Consider the following 13,155-nt stretch of genomic DNA (forward strand, 5'->3'; position numbering starts at 1 on the left):
GATTTCAAATTTATTAAGGTGAAATGGAAGACTGGACTTTGCCTCACCCAAAAGATGCTTTGCTATATTCCCTGTTGAAATAACACCCCTAAAGAAGATCTGCTCAGAGAGATCTTCCAAAAGCCACAAGAGCCATTTCTATTAACTCTGAACCCATTTCCTAAACATCTAACGTGGGACAACTTGTTGGCAAATATGTATGCATTTCAGATTATGGCTTATCTATAAACATTTAGCAAAAGCCTGAGGCTTTGTTCTCAGTTTTATGGTTGTTTTCTGTGTTCTTTTTCCCCTAAGGTAGAGGAATAAGTATCAACTGAGCAATGCTTCCATTTTCCTTAAAAGATCAGAGCTAAATGCTACAAGAAAATGAATGCAATCTACAAGTTAAGATTCATTATGTGTCTTGCAGATGGAAATGTATGAATGGTTGTCCTATCCACAAAACACAAGTATGTAATCACTCACTAAGATCAGTAGAATCCAAAAGAGAATGATGGCACAGTTAAATGCATCTTTTCAAGGAAGTTTATGGCAGTGAATGGTTATAATTGATCATCTTACCATATTTCTGCCCATGTATTAAGGATGATACTACTGTTTCATGGAAGTATAAGCTGACAAGTTAATTGAGAATCCATATCTTCCCATCAATCTATTAATCTATTGATTATTGATCTGCTGATCTATTGATCTATCAATCTATCACCTAATCTGTAAGGATATATCATATGTCAGAAAAGTTCAGCTTAATCTGTACAACTGACCTCTCACAACAAAATCAAGTCTATCAATTTAATTCTTCTTGCTTAGTATCCACTTCTACTGCTCCTCTAAAGGCTAAGAGGCCCTGGTTTCTTTTTTTAAGATTTTATTTATTTATTCATGAGAGACACAGAGAGAGAGAGAGAGGCAGAGACACAGGCAGAGGGAGAAGCAGGCCCGCCGCAGCAGCCTGACATGGGACTCAATCCTGGAACATCAGGACCATGCCCTGGGCCGAAGGCAGACGCCCAACCACTGAGCCACCTGGGCGTCCCAAGAGGCCCTGTTTTATTCTTCATCTTACCACTGCATGTAGGTACTTTATCCTGTTGGAAGATCTTTTCTTTGCCTACTCTCAAACTTAGAGACATGGCTTATAGCTTTGGTGGAAAATCTGACCATTACTGAAATAGGCCACACACAAAAAAAGAAAAGAAAAAAAGAAAAACGGGCAAACCTACATGATACTCTTACTCTCCCCTACTTAACAGCATGGATATTCTGTCATACTTTGATTCTTCTTTTTGGTGAAGTGGTAGAGAAAGCTAGGTCACTGGAATGTTCAAGGGGAATTTTAAAATGAACATGTTTTGGATTCACTGATCTATACTATAAAAAGGATGATTGTCAGCCATGAGAAAATTTAACACTCAGAAATCCTTAAAGGATTGACTGCAAATACACTAAAAACTCAATCTAATGACATCTGGACCTATATCTTGACTATTCTGATTTTTCATAAACAGAAAATGATGACCAAACTGAAATAAGGAGATAAACTTTTCTTAAATGAAGAATAAACAAAAACTAAAGCCTAAGTTATTTTTTTGAGATTTTCTCATTTAGATGTTCCATATGCTCCCCAAACTCAACAGGTATAAAATGGAACTCATTATCCTTACCTATGGCCCCCATTTGCCCACCACCAAGGCCAAAACCTTTACTTTCACTCCCTGAAAGTGAATGCTACCAAAGCAGATGAATGGGAGTGGGGTAGGGGTAGGGTTGAGGAGGGAGTGGAAGAAACCACTACAAAAGAACAGGGTCAAAAGATCCAGAAAAGGGCCCAGGATCTGATTACAAACTGTGTTTAAAGATTTTTAGCTGATTTTTAGCTAGGGTCATGAGAAATTTTTTCAACTCAGTTTCAACTTGATCTCAGTAATACTGAGTGGTATTACCATCTACCCAGTCTCCCAAGCCAGGAATCTTTCTCTCACTTCTTACATATGAGTGACTCACACCTATTAGCATATGTCAAATCTCATGGTTCTCAAAGTATAGTCCCTGGATCAATGGCATCAGTATCCCCTGGAAAGTTGTTAGAAATGCAAATTCTTGGGGCACCTGGGTGGCTCAGTCAGTTAAGTGTCCAACTTTTGATTTTGGCTCAGGTCATGATCTCAGGGTCCTAGGATCCAGTCCTACATTGGGCTCTGTGCTCAGAGCAGAGTCTACTTGGGATTCTTTCTCCCTCTCTTTCTGCATGCCCCCCCCCCTCATCCTCTCCCTGTCTAAATACATACATACATACATACATACATTTTTAGAATCTTAAAAAAAAAAGAAATGCAAATTCTTTGGCCCCACCACAGACCAACTGAAACAGAAACTTGGGGGAAGGGTCTAGCAATCTGCAACTTAAGCCCTCCAAGTGATTCTGATACACACTCAAATTTGAGAATCATTCTTCAAATCCATCTACCATTATTCTCATTGTCAACTGCCACCTGGATGGATGGGATGCCACCCTCATCATCTCTTATCTGGCCTATGGCAACAGTCTCTTAATTGGTTCCCTGGCCTTCAATATTACATGCTCCAATCTATCCTTTATACTATCACCAGAGTGAACCTTCTTTATTATATATATATAAAAGATATGTGTCTATGTGTGTGTGTGTGTGTGTGTGTTTTATTGAACTTCAATTTGCCAACATATAGTATAACACACAGTGCTCATCCCATCAAGTGCCCTCCTCGGTGCCCATCATCCAGTCAGAGTGACCCTTCTACATCACAAATGTGATTATTAAAATGTTTTCCTAGTTCCTCCATGCCTATAGAAATGGTTTTTATTTTTATTTTTAAATTATTATTTATTCATGAGAGACACACAGAGAGGGACAGAGACATAGGCAGAGGGAGAAGCAGGCTTCCCAATGGGAACGCAATGCAGGACCCGATCCCAGGACCCCGGGATCATGACCTGAGCCAAAGGCAGATGCTCAACCACTGAGCCACCCAGGTGCCCCTAGAAGTGGTTTTTAAACTGAGTCTCTAAGTGAGTTTCAAGGTTGCTCTCAGGCAATACAGAGGCTCAGTGGGTAGTAAACCAAACTTAAAATTTTACAAGTAGCTTTATAAAACCACTGGTCAGCAAGAGAAAGGAGATGTTCCTTTGAAGTAGAAGTTCCTCTTCATCAGGCTCATCTTTTCTCACACTTACCATCCACATCACCCTTTACCTATATAGAAAGACTATAGCTCCTCTAAGGGGCCAGGACTATTGGATGTTTCTGTGCCACTGCTTCTTTTGCTAAGAACATCTGCCCATCTTTGCCTTTTGTTCGTCAGATTATACTGCTGTTTCCTAGCCCCTATCAGTCCACACTTATAGAATGGCTCTAATATACTAGCATTCCCTTCTACATGAAGCCTTCTCAGATGCCTGATTCTCATTCTTCTACTAGATGCAATTTCTCTCTCGGCTCTCACTGTGGCAATAACAGTAGTGAGAGTGATGGCTGATCTTTATGAGCATGTACTAGGTTATATGCAATCATTGTGCAAAATGCCATCTTAAACCTCACAAGTTTACGAAGTATGAGGTATAATTATTATCCCCATTTTATTTAATTTTATTTAAGTATAATCAGCATACAGTATTAGTTTCAGGTGTACAATATAATGATTCAACAATTCTATATATTACTCAGTGCTCATCATGATAAGTGTTATAATTCCCATTTTAAAGATGAGGGGACTAAAGTTTAGAAAGATTATATTTAATCTACTTGTCCAAGTTGTACAAATATGTGGCAGAATTGGATCATCTTATCTACTTACACCTCAAAGCATATGCACTGAACCTCTATAGCATAGGGCCCAGGATCATAACACATGAGTTAGGTAAGCAAAGAATAAGATAGAAGGGGGTAACAGACACAGGGAATGAAACAGGGTACACTCAAGCTATAAGCATTAAAAAAAAGGAAGGAGAAGGGAGGAAAGAGAAGAAAAGAAGAGTCCTGGGTTGTAAACAAAACAAATCTGAGGACTGATCCTGAGTAGTATGCCACTAGCTTGAGACTCCTGTTTCATACTATATTCAATTCCCAACTTTATACTTGTCATAAAACCCATGTCAGGATAATTTATTAGGATAGTAGTGCCTATATCTTTCTTGTTGCTGTAGGTCACATGAAAGAAAGATAATTTTCTACTTTTCACCTATCCATGAACTTTGCATCCTAGACATCAAGGCAGAGGTATGGGGGACAAGGGGATGGAAATAAAGGGACCTAATTGGTCCATATTAGGAGAGAGAAAGAGGGCTATATTCTCCTTGAGACTGTCAGTAGGATTTTAGAGATCTCATAAATGGTTGTACTTCTAAAGGAGGGGCCTGATAATGCATATCCAGGGGAAAAATGGTCCCTAGTCAAATATCCCTGTGCACCAAGATCATAATAAACCATGCCCTTCAGCAATCATGACTGCTAACTAGAGATTTTACTGCAAATTTTCTGAACCAGGTAAACCTCAGTGTACTAGTCCTCTATTGCCACTATAATAAACTACCACAGACTTGGTGGCATAAAACAACACAGATTTATCTTACAGTTCTGGAAGTCAGAAGTCTGAAATGGATCTTGCTGGACTACAGTAAAAGTGTTGGCAGGGTTACACTCCCTTCTAGAGGCTGTGGGGGATAATCCTTTTCCTTACTCTTTCCAGCTTCAAGAGGCTACCTCCATTCCTTAGCTTGTGGCCACTGTCTTCAAAGCCAGCAATGTTGGCCCAAGCTCTTCTCAAGCTGTCATCTCTCTGGTCCTCTCTCTTTAGCCTCCCTCTTAGACTTTTAAGACCCCTTGTGATCATAATGAGTTCACCCAGTTAACCAGGATAATCTTCCTAATTTAAGGTCAGGTAAATAGCAACCTTTTTTTTTTTTTAAATAGCAACCTTAATTCCATCTTCAATCTTAATTCCCCTTTATGTGATGCAACATAGTCACAGGTTCCAGGGATTAGTACATAGACATCTTCGGGGAGCCACTCTGTCTATCATGACCAGTGATTCCTAAAGACTTTGTGAGTAGGGAGCTATTTGAGATTATATATATTAAGTAGGTTCCAATATGTGAATATTTTTAATTAAAATATATATGAGTGCCATGAGCAAATAAATTCATATGCATTCCACACCTATAACAATTGGTTATTTTATTTCTCTGTGTACAAGTCAGGCCTCACCTCTCTACCATGAGATTGTGATTGGGGACTATGTCTCCTATTGGTTTTTGTTTCCCCAGCACCTAGTACCATGCCTGGCACACTGCAGAAATTTTTGTTTGTCACAGTAGTAAATCAGTGAAAAATGCTTCTTCCACTAAAAAAAAAAAATGTAGAATTGTGTTTGCTAATTATTTCAAAGCTATACATATCTCAAAAGCTGAATCTAGTGCCAAAAAGGGAGGGGGAAGCTGAACATAAACTATTTTAAAAATCCATTTAAAATGCAGGTCAGAGGCATTTTTTATTATTTCTAATATTGGATCATTCGTCAGTGGAATAAGAAACAAAAAAGAAAAGAGAACTGCTCCCCTAAACCATATGAATTCTTATATCTCATTTCAAATCAATAAGGGGAAAGTCACTTCTAAAATATTATGATTCATGAAGTTTATTTACCACTCTTTCTTTTGGGTTTGATCAGAATAGCCATCTCTGTAAGGTACTAGAATTGTTGATATTTTATTGCATTTCCACATCTCATTATTATGTATTAAACGCTATTATTTATGGCCACCAGTCAATCTAATGTGAGACAGAAAAATTATTGAAGGCTTGCCATCTCAGGAATAGACATTTTATAGGGATGAAGGACTGACTAGGAAGAGTCAATGGTCCTTCAGCTGCCCCTCAGATCATTAACTCCAAGTGGTTATTTGCTCCCAGGCACTGTCCTGTGCCTAGGTTGTTATTGCTGTGATATGTAGATGAAGAAGAATATATTTTAAATGCTTTACTATGAACTCAATGCTCATGAAGGGTGCCAGATTGAAAGCATTGGAGTCTGAACTCATCAGGTTATGCACTTGGCTGATTCCAAGTTACAGAGAGATGCTTGACCTTGAATGACCACCTTGCAAGAGGGAGGAAATATACAGTTTTGCTGAATTTCAAGAGATTTACAGAAGAGCAACACATCAGCATTCCAAAGTTAAGCATTTTTATCGAGGAGAAAAATAAGACTACTAACTGAATTTCTACTTGACTCTATATATTATAATGCCAATACTGGTGTGTACGTGGTGGGGGGGCAGTGGTGTTAGGACACAAAATTATTTTAACATAAAACATAAATAAAGCCCTATTACTAATGCACTAAGACACTTAAACAAGCAGCAATCTTTTTTAACAACAACTGGTATGTGTATTCCAGCTTAATGGCCAATCTTGATTCCATTTTGCACACTTGAGAAGAATCCTTAACTTTCTAAAAATCATACACTGAGATTAGAGCTATCCAAAGTTTTTATTATAGATACTAGAAAACCAAGGCTCAGAGTGGAAAATGACCTGAGGAGGACCATATCAGCAGTATTCTAAGACCAGGAGCAGTGCCCAGATTTTCTGATTAACAGGCACAGGCTCTTCTAGCATATACCATGTTGTCTCTCTAAGGGAGGAAAACTAGCTGCTCTCTGAACCTTTTAAATATTTAGTGCCAATTATTTTCATAAGTGTGCATTCTTTTGGCCTGTTAGGCATTTTTCCTCCATTCTGATCTACTCAATCACCTAAGGTTAGGAAGACTCATTTTTCACACACTTAAGTCTTCTTAAGTATGAAAAAATACCTCTCAGTTAATATTACACAACTGGCAGACTTACAATTCCCAAATTAAGAACATTATTTCCACAAATGACACAAAATGCAGAAATCTCATCTTACTTCCTCAGTAAGTTTCATTTTTAATCTGTCATTTTATTTTCTGATACTTTTTTTCCCTATAGCGATTGCAACTTTTTGGCTATAGTATTCCCTAAAGGCAGTACCTCAAGAAGAATGGCAAATGGAACTATATGCATAGTTTAAAAAACTGACAAATCCACTTAAAATTCCCTTTACAGACTAATTCCAATTAACTGGAACCCAATTAAAAAAAAAAAAAACCCTTAACGTATTTGTGCTGTATTTTTCAATTGACAAGCAAATTGCAAGATTTTAACAATTTCATTTTTATATAACTTCATTGTTTACATACTTTAGAGAAAGCATCAAGTGACTCCACAGACATCACAAATTCAGATCATTCTATTTATTTTTTTTACAAGTTGGGATGAGTAATCTTATTTGAATAATAATGTGTAGCACTATCAAATATTAGTAGCAAAGGAAAAAATAATATTCTCTATTTCTTACTAAGTACTGAACACTGACCAATATTTTTAATAAGAATGAAGGCCAATGAGGGAAGTCCTTCAGGTAACTGTAGATTTTAATTAATCTAAGTCTCCCCCATCTTGCCACATTTTTTCACATATTCCATCTACCAGAGGACTGAATAGAGAAAGCAATTGCTTTCTCAATATTCCAGGTGAGTTCTATCTATTTTGGCACATTTACCAAAATAAAAAGCACAATAACTTTTGCCCAGTAGTTGGGCAATAAGTATTTATTGAGCATATAAACTGGTAGATGGATGGATGAAAGGAAGGATGGAAAGGTAAATAAATGAATGCAATACCACATCAATACAGATATTTTACTTGAGACTTTCCTAAAAAATTAAAAGATTCATTTCAGGAGGCAAATATTTGTTTTGTCAGTAAAATTCTCTGAATGAATTTTTTTCCATTGATATGGAAAAATGCCATGCTTATTTGCCGTCAGTGAGAACTATTAAATGGTTCTCAAACCATTGGTTCTCAAACATCCTTACTGGCCACTGTCTTCCCTTGTACTTTGCAGATATTTCCCTTAGGAAAGGAGTCTCTTAGTTTTAGCAGCTGTCTACAGAAAAGGTCACAGGATCATTCAAATATGTAGGACAGCTTGCATATTTGATTTTGCAAAGACTAACAATTATGGAGTACAGACACACACTTATCTATACCATGGCCAAATAGGTTTTTAAAGGTTTAAAAAAATGTATTTCATTTACATGACACTCAATGAATAGAACTGATTATATCTGAAACATTCCGTTCTTTTCACATTATACAACAAAGTGTTCAATTCCCCAAGTAAATTTCAGTGTAGAATGCACATACCTCGATAGATCCAGAAGTTATGGGAATCAGAAAGGAGACAGCTGAATAAAGGTCACTCTTGTAATTCCTGTAAACAAATTAGGCCAAATTATCCTTCAAACATATGTACAAGCAGGTCCAAAGCAATCCTTCTATGAGGGAAAGGAAGAGATGCATGAGGGGTTGGGGTGGGAGGAGGCATGGGGGTTGTGAACATAAGACTTCATTTTGCAATTCACAAGGAATAATGGGGTCAGTCTCCTAAAAGGTCTGCTTGAAACTTCAAACAATCATATTAACTATATAGCTAAGAATTTTAAAATTAACAATGAGTATACCTAGAGGGCTATGGGATTCTCACCCACAAGACAGCCCCAATTTAATAGTATTCAATTATTGTTCAATATACCACTCATTTTGAGATGAAATGCCCACAATTTCAAGGAGTCTTCACCAATAGAAATAATTTGTAGTAATTTAAATTTCTTATACTAAAATAGTTCTTTATAGTTCACCAGAAACCTTCATATACATATTTCATTTAATCCTCAAAACAAACCTAAAGAAACAGACTGAGAGCTTAAATGGCTTGCACAAAGTCACATATGTGGTTAGTGGCAGAGCCAGGACTAGAATCTAGGTCCCTTCACTTTCAGTTCAGTCATTTGTCTAATGTCCCACATGACTTCCTTCATGATAGTTATAACATTAACTATATTTCTCCATAGGCCACACTTGGTACTAGGCAAAGGGGCAGGAAATATTTCCTATCAAAATTCCTACTATATCGCCTGACTTGAGAGACATATGTCTCTCTCTCTACATATGTACACGTATGTATGTGTGTATACATATTTCATTGACACAGAAATGTTAACAGTATATTGATAAATAAAAAAGCACATTATAAAGTAATTACATGAGTCTAGCTTTTAAAAAGACATATATGTATGTAAAATACATTTTCTTTTCATTTTTTGTGTATCTGTATTTTCTTTTTCTATAATGAACATATATCACTCATATATAGAAAAGCTATGCTTTAAATTCTTCAAAAATCTATTTCAGGTGGACGGGAGGATGGAAGAAATAGGGGATGGGGATTAAGGAGGACACTTGTGATGAGCACTAGGTGTTGCATGGAAGTGTTGAATCACTATATTGTACACCTGAAAATAATATTACACTGTAATATTACATTGCATGTTAGGTAACTGGAATTTAAATTAAAAAGAAATAAAACAAACCAAAAAAAGTCTCAAAAAATTCATTTTAGAAAAGGCAGCGTGTTGAACTAAAATAAAAGGGAAAACAAACTTTAGTATTCCAATATTTTATGATTGGCACTCAATTAACCTTATGGCCCCAATTTATCAATCAAGTAATCCCAAAACTTATTCTTTTTATATTGAGGCAAAATCTCAGTAATAAGGGCAAACAATTAAAAATTTCTGCACAGCAAATCAAGGCAGAAGAAAATATCTAAATGCAATTTTTTAAAATGTAAGTCAATAGCATTATTGTCACCTTTGACAAAGATCATCAATGTGACCTTGTAATGATAATAATAGAACATTATATTATTACTAATGATCTCAATATCCAATATACTATATATAAATCATAATAGACTGAAGTGCTGCTCTTGATTAGTTGCAATCTAATTGCCTGACGTGCATTTTTCATCACCATTAATGGTTGCTCAAAAAAAACATAGTTCTGCTCAAGTGTTCATGTGGTTCCATAATAGTGCTAAGTTAGAATCTTTCAAGGGAAGACATTTCAGGAAGTACTTACATCTAAACTACAAAAAAGTATTTCTGGCTCTTCTGCCACATGTACCAGAGCAAGTCTGTAGAAATTGGCTTCATACCCATCAGGCTGATTCTGCAAGGAGGTTAGCAAAAAGTACTTTAAAAAATAAACTGCCCTATATGCAGCATTTTGCCTTGGTGACATACACAGAGGACTGAGAAGCAAGGGCTTTGAAATGATTTAGCTCTTTTCTGCTTACTTCTCAACTGCCTTCAAACTGAAGCCTTCAGGAAGATAGCTCCCCATTTATGACTAGAAAAGGCCAGTTCATACATGGATCTATATAAGATACCCCAGGTTATTATGCCGTCACTTACCAGTTCAAACATGTACCACTTCCTTCACCTTTAACCTCTGTATTTCACTCAAGAATTCATTTCCAAAAAAGAAACCACTGACTGTCTTAATACTTCATGTGGGCTAGCTACTCTTTAGGAAAAAAAAAAAAAGAATTCTTGACAGGACCATCATTGAATGCAACCAAGTAATGCAAACCAGAGGCAAAAGCAGTAGGATACACAAATGTTAGAAATGCATCTCACAGTACTGACTATTGGTTTTGGAGATAGGCTAGAGCCTGCAAGCAGGGTCCTAAAGTCAAATCTGAATAGCTCATTAAGAGTTCATCTAACCCACACTTTAATTAGTGCTACTGCCTCTTGTTTGGTCCTATGTAGAGAATAATATTCTACATCCTTCAGTTCTCAGCCTCTTAAAACAAAACCATCATCTGAGATTGGATGTGGAGAGGAAGTGAATAAGATGAAGGTGAAGGAACAGAAGAATGGTCTAAGAGTCTGGTTCAAAAAATACATACATATATAAAAATACATATATATCAAAATATAAATATATGTGTGTAGGGATGAATATCTTTCTCAGATGGATTTCAAAAGTATAATTTTTATTTGTTTAGGAAACGGGCCATTTTTTACTTGTTTTCAATAATTATTCAATTATATACTAATTATAACTATAACAAGTTATTAACACTTTCTATTTTCAAGGGACTTTGGGCTGCATATAGGTCGCACTTTATTTTACTAATGCGTATATCTTTATATATTGCTACACATACTTTGAAAGCCCTAATGCTATTTTTCTAATGGGACGTTTACTCAAAGACCTTGTAGAAAACAACTGCGTTAATAACAGAGACGGTTTCCCCATTACAATGATCAGTGCTCTCAGACAATTAATGCCGCAACACTCTGTATCGTCACTTTCTTCCTCAGGGTCTAGAGAACTTCTAGGTTTACATTATTGGCTGCAGCTTCTTTTCTTTCTGGCAATATGGGCATTTCTAATGATGAGACCTGCCAAAACTTGTCAATGCTATTTTTCTTCTTTTCCATTAGAGGTGACTGTGGCTGAATAGCCAAGCAATCTATAGTCTAACTTCACATAATTGTTTTTACTACATGACATGAAGAAATATAGTGAGTAATCACTCCTGTTTTACATGAAGCAAATTGCTGATGGTTTCCACAGCAATATGAAGAAGTCTTAACTTGCCTAATCTCCCTTGAACATCCTGTTCAAATTCTGACAGGATAAACTCAGCGCTTCTTGGTTCTCCAATGACTAAAACTAGATTGGATCAGTGGATCTCAATTATTTTCCCTGTCTGTAGATCTCTTCAAAACAAAGCAGCCAGAGAACAGCTGGTCCCAGTAACAATTGGTATATTCCTCTCCCTCTAGCACTCTCAAGAAGAACAGGTTTATCCTCTTTGTTATTTATGACCTAAACCTTACCTCTATCTAAGGTGGCAATATTTATTTTTGTGGTTTTTGTTTCCTCTTTGTTTTGTAAATGTATTTTTTGGCAATGAAAGCTATACAGACTTAATGTAGAAAATCTGGGAATACAGAAGGTATAAAGGAAAAAGAATCACCTAATACCCATCTCCTCCAAAGACACATAATCACTTTTGTGCTTGATTTTCCAGTCTTTTTTTTCTTTCTTACATAAACATTTTCCTTTTATCGTAAAATATTTGTAAACATCATCTTTAATGGCCATAAAATATTACATTGTCTAGATGTACCATAAATCACTTAGCAATTCCCTTGCTGAACATTTAGGTTCCTTCATTTTTCCAACTATTACAAATAATTTCTGGTGAAAATCTTTGCAAATAAAGCTTTCTCTGCACTTTGCATTATTTCTTTAGGAAAAATTCCCAGAAGTAGAATTACTGGGTCAAATGGATATAAGCATTTTTAAGGCTTTTGCTTCAAACTGCCAAATCTATACCAACTAACATTTCATCATGTCCTTATATTCATGCATTTATTCAATCACTACTTATTAAATACCTACTATGTACCAGGCACTATGCTAGGTGATATGGATGCAGTAGTGAAGAAAACAGACACAAAGCCCATACCCTCATAGAGCTAATATGCTAGTAGATTTGATAAATCATAAACAAAAATACAGTGTGATGTCAGGTAGTGATGAGTAATAAGAGGAAAATAGAAGTGTATAAAGGCAAAGAAAATGAAGAATCATGACAGGACTCATTACATAGAATGGCCAAGAAGGCTTCTATGGTTAAGGAATATTTGATCAAAGATCTGAATGAAGCAGGAAAGTAAGCTTACAGAAATCTTGGAGAAAATTCATTTCAGGCAGTGGAAATGGCAACTGCAAAGGCCTTGAGAAATAAAAATGCATGGCATGTTAAAGGAACAAAATGGAGGACAGTGTAGCTAGAATGTTATGACCAAAGTTTGACAGATAAAATAGTAAGATGAAAGGCCCAACAGACACCAAATTATATAGGGCCTTGTAGGCAATAGTAAACAATTTAAAATTATTTTTTAAATTGTATTTTAAGTGTGAGAAGAAGGCAGCCATTGGAGATCAAAGAGTGAGAAAATCACAAGATCTTATTTATATTTTAAAAAGATCACCCTGGGGTGCCTGAGTGGCTCAACTGGTCAAGCTTCTGCCTTCAGCTCAGTTCATGATCTCAGGGTCCTGGGATCAAGCCCCACATCAGGCTCCCTGCTCAGTGTTGAGTCTGCTTCTCCCTCCCCCCTTCTTGTTTTTTCTCTCTCTTGCTCACTCTCTCTCAAATAAAT

At 36.3% G+C, this 13,155-nt stretch overlaps 1 protein-coding gene across 3 annotated transcripts in view; it reads right to left on the reverse strand.

Moving 5' to 3' along the window:
- The window catches only part of TENM1 (teneurin transmembrane protein 1), a 794,660-nt gene that overhangs the window by 769,803 nt on the left and 11,702 nt on the right, over nt 1-13,155 (reverse strand). For all 3 annotated transcript variants that reach the window (XM_025431163.3, XM_049107241.1, XM_049107240.1), the window contains exon 2: nt 8,270-8,336. The gene's annotated coding sequence lies outside the window, so the exon portion shown is untranslated. The remainder of the gene's footprint in view (nt 1-8,269; nt 8,337-13,155) is intronic.

The sequence above is a fragment of the Canis lupus genome, chromosome X (genome assembly GCF_003254725.2).
Source record: "Canis lupus dingo isolate Sandy chromosome X, ASM325472v2, whole genome shotgun sequence".
Taxonomy (NCBI): domain Eukaryota; kingdom Metazoa; phylum Chordata; class Mammalia; order Carnivora; family Canidae; genus Canis; species Canis lupus.